This window comes from Phoca vitulina, unplaced genomic scaffold (assembly GCF_004348235.1).
Source record: "Phoca vitulina isolate PV1807 unplaced genomic scaffold, GSC_HSeal_1.0 scaffold52, whole genome shotgun sequence".
NCBI classification, from domain to species: domain Eukaryota; kingdom Metazoa; phylum Chordata; class Mammalia; order Carnivora; family Phocidae; genus Phoca; species Phoca vitulina.
In genome coordinates, this window is record NW_022589755.1 from 11,662,780 (window position 1) to 11,669,953 (window position 7,174).

Genomic DNA, 7,174 nt, shown 5'->3' on the forward strand with positions numbered 1-7,174 from the left:
GGGTCTCACTGAAGACACACTGTACCAGCAGCTTTCTCAGGGATTGTTCATGGGCTTAATATGTATGTTGGAAAAGTTCCCCAGGTAGTTCCAATTTCTATTCCTAGCTAAAAACCACTGCTTTGAGGCTCAAGTCCTACCTGTGATAACAGAGGTTCTTTATCCTGCCTACACATCAACAGGATCTGGGGAGCTTTCAATACTCACCAGTGCCAGGATTCCAGCCTGCACCAATGGAGTTGGAATCTGGGGGTGGGGCCTGAGTGTCAATTGTTTTTGAAAATTTCCCCATCATTCTAATGTACAGCCACATTTCCCGTTGGATTTCTTTCTGTCTTCTCTTGTAGCATTTATACCTTTTTATTTTTATATTATAATACTGTTTCATGTCTTATCTCCTGTCTTAGGCATTATGTTCCTAGCCTTTCTCATTTCTGTGTCTTTCATGGAGTCTGTCACCCACATTTGTAGCACAGTAGGTGCTCAATAAGCATTTCACGAACATATGAATTGGTCATCAGAAAAAAGATCGCAGTCACAGGTAGGTTGTGTCCTGAGTCTCAGAGTCCCCGTCCTCCCCGGGGTTGGAGTTGTGATGACCAGTAGGGGTAAGTCCTCTGTGAGATAACAGAACCTTGCCCTGTTTGGTATTTGTTTTCAGGCATATCATTGGGACTAAGAATTATATGTGTATATGGGGTAGAGAAGTAGGGTTGGGTAAGGAGACAGATCTAATTAGAATGGAGGAGTTATACTAGAGTTGTGGTAAAGAAGGTAAGAAATATTAGTAAAGAGGAAGAAATTTGATCTTACCTGATAGGCCAGGGTAGGCCACTACAGACCCTTGAACAGGAGAGTGAACCAGTTTTTAGGAAGATAGTGAGGCAAGAGTGAGCAAGAAAGATTTTAACAGAGAGACCAGAGACAAAGAGTCAGGCTGTACTTCCAGCAGAGTCATTGAGGGCCTGGGTTGTTTAGGGTCACGGGAATCGACAGAACAATGTACTGAGAGGTGTTAAAGGACCATCAGGTTTTGTGATGTATCGAACCTGGGAAGCCAGGGAGCAATGCGGAGGAAACAGTGGTAGTGTGGAAAGATGTGGAAAGAGAGGAGTGAGCTGCCGGGTAGGGCTGCGGGGGTGGGGATGGGGGTGCCATTTAAATAAGGAGGAATTTCAGAAGGTGTTTGGATGTGAGTGTCAGGAGTTCTGGGAAGCAGTAGGGGCTAGAGATAGAGATGCAGGAGCCATCTGCGGAGAGGCCATCGAAGCTATGGAAGAGGATCGTGTGGAAGTATCCAGTCCGGGTCTCACTACTAAATCTGGTGTGGGGCGTGACGCACAGGTCGGGGTGGAAGGAGGAGAATGTCCAAGAAGGAAAAGTTGTCCGTGGCCTTAGACATTGTCAAAGCAAACGTGAGGATGGTGAAAATACCTTTGAATTGGGCTAAGGATGGATACTGACTTTCTGCCGCACCTAACGGTCTTGGGTGTGGAGGCGCCCCCGCACAGGGGCCAGGAGAAACCAGGTGACAAGGACGGGACGCAGCACACGTGCTTCTATGGCTTGGAAATGAAGGAGATGATAGAATAGGCTAGTACTTAGTGGGGTTAATACATGAAGGGTATTCAGGTTAGAATACCCTAGAGAGGGGTCTGTGTGAATGGACCTGTGGAGGCTCTGAGCCCGGCTGCACTGCTGCATCTGATTCACCAGAGCCACCCGTGCAGGAAGCGTCACTTGTCCCTAATAAAGAGGCCTGGAGATCTTTTACTCATGAAATCATGTCTCTCAGAAGAAAATAGGCAGTTTCCTCCAAGCAGGTTGAAGCTATGGCCTGTCATTTCTAGATAGACTCACTTTGTCAGCAGGCATGCAAATGACTTTAGCTAATTTTCTGATCACTGGATCAAATATCTGTAGACTTAGGCTCATTCTGACTCCCAGTTCAGCAAGTTCTCTTTCTGCTGCCTGTAAAGAAGATATTGTCTAAAGCAGTATCAACCGTGAGGCAGCAAGTTCATGTTGACTTTATAATTTTTATTATAAATATAGAGATTTTACAAATAATTCAGAAGTGGCCGTAGCCAGACAAAATTAAATAACACAGAATAGCATGGATGAGGGGAAGTATATGCGGACTGTGTCAGGGTTAGAAAACCCTTGAAAGAGGTACCTGAGTACAGAGAATTCCCAACTCGCCCTCTTTGAGGGGCCTCAGACACAGCATGACATCAAGTAATCAATATCGAATAAAACCCCTTTCTCAACAGCCCCAAAGAGACTGTGTAGAAGGAGGCTGGGTGGGAAGTACGTTGCCTTTCCTTCTCCTGCCCTTCCTTTCTATTCTGCACATTGGGGCTCATAGACCCCCATGCGAGAAAACATTTCCGAGGCTATTCAAGATGCCTCTGACCCAGTTATCACCCTCCCCTGTCCTAACACCCCTCACAGCCCTGGTTCCCCAGGAGCATCAGCACCAGGGCAGCTTTCCAGGGAGGTAAGCAATGCCAACAGGGGCATGAGTGTGTTCCCTTCAGGGCACCCCCACTTCTCAAGGACCAGTGTAACCTTGGCAGAGGCCAGGTCTCCTGAGAAAGTGAGTGGGGCAGACACCATGTGCAGCAGAGACGTGGAAAGCAATGGTGGTTGAAGACCGGACTGAGATGCCGGGAAACTGAGTTAGACCCATTTCTAGCCACGAAGGAGGAAAACCGCTGCTACTGCTTTTCTTTTTTGGAGCCCCCGACATAAACACCTCGAGGAGCTCCCTGGCCAAGGAGACTTGAGGGGTCTTGGTGGCTTCTTTCACTGAAGGCAGTCAGGTTGGCTTACATAGCGAAGTAGAAATACCCCTTTCACATAAACAAGCAGTTGCAAAAACTAAAATGGCAGAATATCTCAGGGAAAAAGCCTAATACACCAAACTGCATTCTTTAACAATTATTTAAATAATCTCTGAAGGGTAGCTCTCTGACTCCTTTCCCAAATTCCCAGCTGATTATCTCTACTAAGAGCTGACTGCTCCCTGAAGCTATAAGCCCTCCTTCTGTGGGCTTATGAAACGTACATGCATTTTTTTTTTTTTTTTGCATTTTCCATTAGGAATCACCTGTAGACCTCAGTGAATAATTTTCCTAATTGCTTCTAGTGGGTTCTCTGAAGACAGGCTTGTCAAATGGCTTAGGTGACTTTCTAGTTAAGCAGCAAGGTGTTCAGGCCCTGGTAGACAACTTTGACAGTAGACAAAGGTGTAGTTCAGCATCCCCATTCAGCATATTTGTTTTCCTGTGCAGGGTGGGGTTCACACGGGGCTTTGGAGAGATAGAAGTTTTTACTTTTACTTCTTCTTTCTCTTCTTTTCTGGCACGTGCATTTTAGTGGATCAGGAGAGGACTCTCAAGGTTATGGTAAATTCAAGTTAGACTCCAGTAGGACAGGGCTGGGGCAGGAAGGAATGACTGTGCTCTGAATAGGTAAGTTTAAAACAAGGGAAGGAGGAGGGGCAGAGGTTGTGGCAACTTCCCAAGGTCTGCTTTGCCAAATTTCAATGACAAGGAAGGTTGGGTTTCCTAGAATCCCGGATGTACCTTTTCATTTACTGACACTGAAGGGAGGGGCTATGACCAGGCAGCCTGGAGGTGCCTCGTTAGGGAGTGAGGTGGGGAAAGAGGCTTCTTCCCCTTTTCCCTGAGGGTAAAGGGATCCCACAGTGATGGGGATGAGAAGCTTGGAAAGAGTGAGCACAGCGAGCAGGACAGGTTGCGTTACTTCTTTTGTACTTCTGTATACACCGTTTCTGTGGCTGCTGGGGATGGGGAGGCTGAAGTTGATTTCTTTGGTTCCTGGGCATTGAAGTTCAGGGAAGAATATGCAACTTCTTCAATCTGAAAGGCATGAGCAGTGTGGTCAGTTAAATCAGAGGCATAGGTCAGGCCCTCACCTTGTGTGCTGTGATTCAGCACCATGTGCTATCACCACTTTGAAACTTTTAGCTTTGGAGAAGGGTTTTTATTAGCCACGATTACTCTGCTTGCTAACATCCTGTTGAGTGATCATTAGAAGAGATAGATTATAGTATTTATTCATACTGGAACGCAATGATACAGCAACTGAGAACGGACAATCTACAAATGCATAGAAGGACATGCATGAATCTCACAAAACAATTTTGAATGAAAGCAGCTAGACACACACAAGGATGTACTATGTATCCCATTATGTAAGAGCGTAAACAGACAAAAGTACTGCATTGGAAGTCAGGATAGTGGTTACTCTTTGGAAGGAAGTTACTTGAGGGTTTCTTTTTGGGGTGGGGATGACATGTTTTATTTCTTGACCTGGGTGCCTTTTGTGTTCAACTCGGGAAAATTTATACATTGTTAAAATATATTTGTGATTTAAGCACTTTTTGGTATATATGTATATTCTACTGAAAGGTTGAGAAAAATTTGGTTAAATTATGGCAAAGTAAAGGAACCAAGATCTCAGAACCATTAGAATGGACATCATCCTTTGTTGGTAAGAGCAGGGTCAGTGAAGGTAGAGGAAGGAGAACCATCTGGTGCCTTATGCTGGTCACTGTGCTGGGTGCTTTCTTTTTTTTTTTTAAAGATTTTATTTATTTATTTGAGAGAGAGAGAATGAGAGACAGAGAGCATGAGAGGGAGGAGGGTCAGAGGGAGAAGCAGACTCCCCGCCGAGCAGGGAGCCCGATGCGGGACTCGATCCCGGGACTCCAGGATCATGACCTGAGCTGAAGGTAGTCGCTTAACCAACTGAGCCACCCAGGCGCCCCAGCTGGGTGCTTTCCATTGGTCGTCTCATTTGATTCCTTCAACTTCTCTTTGGAGTAGGCAGCATGCCCATTTTACAGATGGCAAAGCCATGGCTCAAAGAGCTTAAGTTAGGTGTCCAAGGTCACAGAGCTAGTGAGAGTCACAGCCAGGATTCAAACACAGGATGGGGTTAATTCTGAAGTCCACATTCATGTAATGAGGATTACTGGTTAACCCTTTGTTGCTGCATTGAGGAATTTTGACCCAAACTTGATCTCACATTTGTATCTTCAAGAATAACCCATTCTACACAGAGATACTTCCATGAGAAAATCAGCCACTGAAACTGGTTGTGCTTACCTTGTTAGACAAATTGTCAGCGTGGCCCTGACCTGGGGAAACAAAAGAAGAGTTCCCAATCCATGAAAATGCAAAGCTCATTTATGGCCTTAGAATGGGGGTTGGGGGGCGAGAGCAAGGGTGGGGAGGTGGGTCCTAAACTGCTGTGGTTTCTAGGTGAAGGAGGTGGCGTTGGCGGGAGGGTGGGGTAAGGAAGTGGCCTATGAATGCTCGAGGAATTCACTTTCCTCAGAGTTGGGGTCCAGACCCAGGGCATTGGTACCAGAGGAGGGGTAAGAGTAGAGCCACAGGAGACCTCAGTCCACTTCTGACAATTTCTTCCAGTTCACAAGGTCTTGATTTTCACCCAGATGTATTTCTCAGCAACAGGCTTCAGTGGCAAGGAGGGACATTGAGGCCCACAGTACCCAGAGCACCACAAGACAGGGAAAGTCTCACCAAAGGAGAATGCCCACATCCATCATAGAGGCAGGAAGGGGAGGAGTGCGGGCAAGGAAATGACTCCTGGAAACAGGTCCATCTTGCTCAGGCCTGCTTGGCCCAGGCAGTGAATGTTTCTCCCAGGGCTGTGTCTCAGGGGAATCTTTTGTGGCTAGAAGGGTGTGAGGACCTATGCCAACCTAAGGTTGGGAAATGGAGATCCCCTTCCCAAAATTCAGAAGGTAGGAAGTAGTTTGGGATTCCAGGATTCCCTGCTAGGGCAGGGCACGTGGTGGAACACACCAGGTCTCACTGGGTGAGTGGCTTTACTTACTGTGGTTGGAGGCTGAGGGTTTGTGCTCTGTGACATCACGCAGGTCACTTGCCCTAAATAAATATCAGACACTGTGACTGCCATTCCCAAGCATAGGATCTTTGCTCCTTGAATTAGGAAGGACATTGTCAGCAGGTAATTCCTTGGGGTTCCTCAGTGTTCATTTATACCGTGGTTGGTACTGCCTTTCCTCTTAGGGCCTCCTCCTTCAGTCTACCCACAATCTCCTCTAGGATTTGTTCCTTTCCTGTTTGCTGGATGTCCACATGTGGTCCATTGTTTATCAATTGCATCTGAACCTACTTGTACCCTGACACCTCTCCCCTTCTGTAGGTAGATGCTGGTTTTTGTCTCACTTTTCTTATTGTCCAAGAGGCTTTGGTTGTTTTTGCCTTTTCTGAGGTTCTCTTCCTCTCCTATCCCTCCCTCCTACGACTGTCAAAAGAGCACGCGACTCACTTTCTCCTGCTCCTCCTTTCATTTCCTCATTTTTTTCCTTCTGGGACCTTGTCTTCCCCGACTGGGAGACAGAAACATAGGGGGATGGGAATGACTGTGTCCAAGAGAGAGTGGGGTCCAGGAAGCATGAAGGGATCCACAGGAATTAGTGCTGAGAAGCAAGAGTTTAGAAAGAAGGAGGAGCAGATCCAGGTGCAGAGACAGGGGCAAAGTCTCCTTCCCTCTCCCAAGCATGGCAGTTAGCCTTGGAGAAAGCGGAACAAGAGGAAAGGTCATCATACCCGCCAGTCTTTCTGATAAACAGAAAATACACCAGGGCTGCTATCACAACAACCCCAGCCAGGACTCCAATCACGATGCCCGCAATAGCCCCAGGTGGGAGGCCAGAATTTGGTGGCGTTGAATCACCTGTCATGGAAAGAAGAGAGAAGAATGAATGAAGGTGACATTATTTTACAGTGGGGGTCCCCTGGGGGACAACTCTCAACGTGTAGTAGTCTCTACTTGTTCCTTCAAGGAATACATTTTCTGTGGGAAGGTTGCTGTGAGGTGATTAGCTGACTTCATCCTTCCATTTTTTTCTCTCACTGTATTTTTAGGCTGATGATCAGACTTGCCTCAATTCTATCCTGGCCTTTCTGCACTCAGATATTTTTGAAGGGTTTGGAAATGTGAGAAAGGCTGATTGCTGTTTTTCTATAGCTTCCCACCGTTTCATGGTTGCATGTTTTTCTGTGTGCCAGCCGTGGCAGCCATGAATATGTGCCTCTCAGGTCTCTTGTGGTGAGGACTTAAGTGATGGAAGGCCTGGAGAGTGCATTCT

The 7,174-nt window shown here is 46.7% G+C and overlaps 1 long non-coding RNA gene across 1 annotated transcript; it reads right to left on the minus strand.

Annotated features, from left to right (window-relative positions):
• Positions 1 to 2,025: 2,025 nt before the first annotated feature.
• LOC116622111 lies at positions 2,026 to 6,758 on the minus strand. The gene is made up of 4 exons (XR_004297530.1): positions 6,633 to 6,758; positions 5,893 to 5,945; positions 5,139 to 5,170; positions 2,026 to 3,887 (listed from the first exon to the last, which is right to left on the minus strand). It is a non-coding gene; the product is annotated as an uncharacterized LOC116622111 (long non-coding RNA).
• Positions 6,759 to 7,174: the final 416 nt, after the last annotated feature.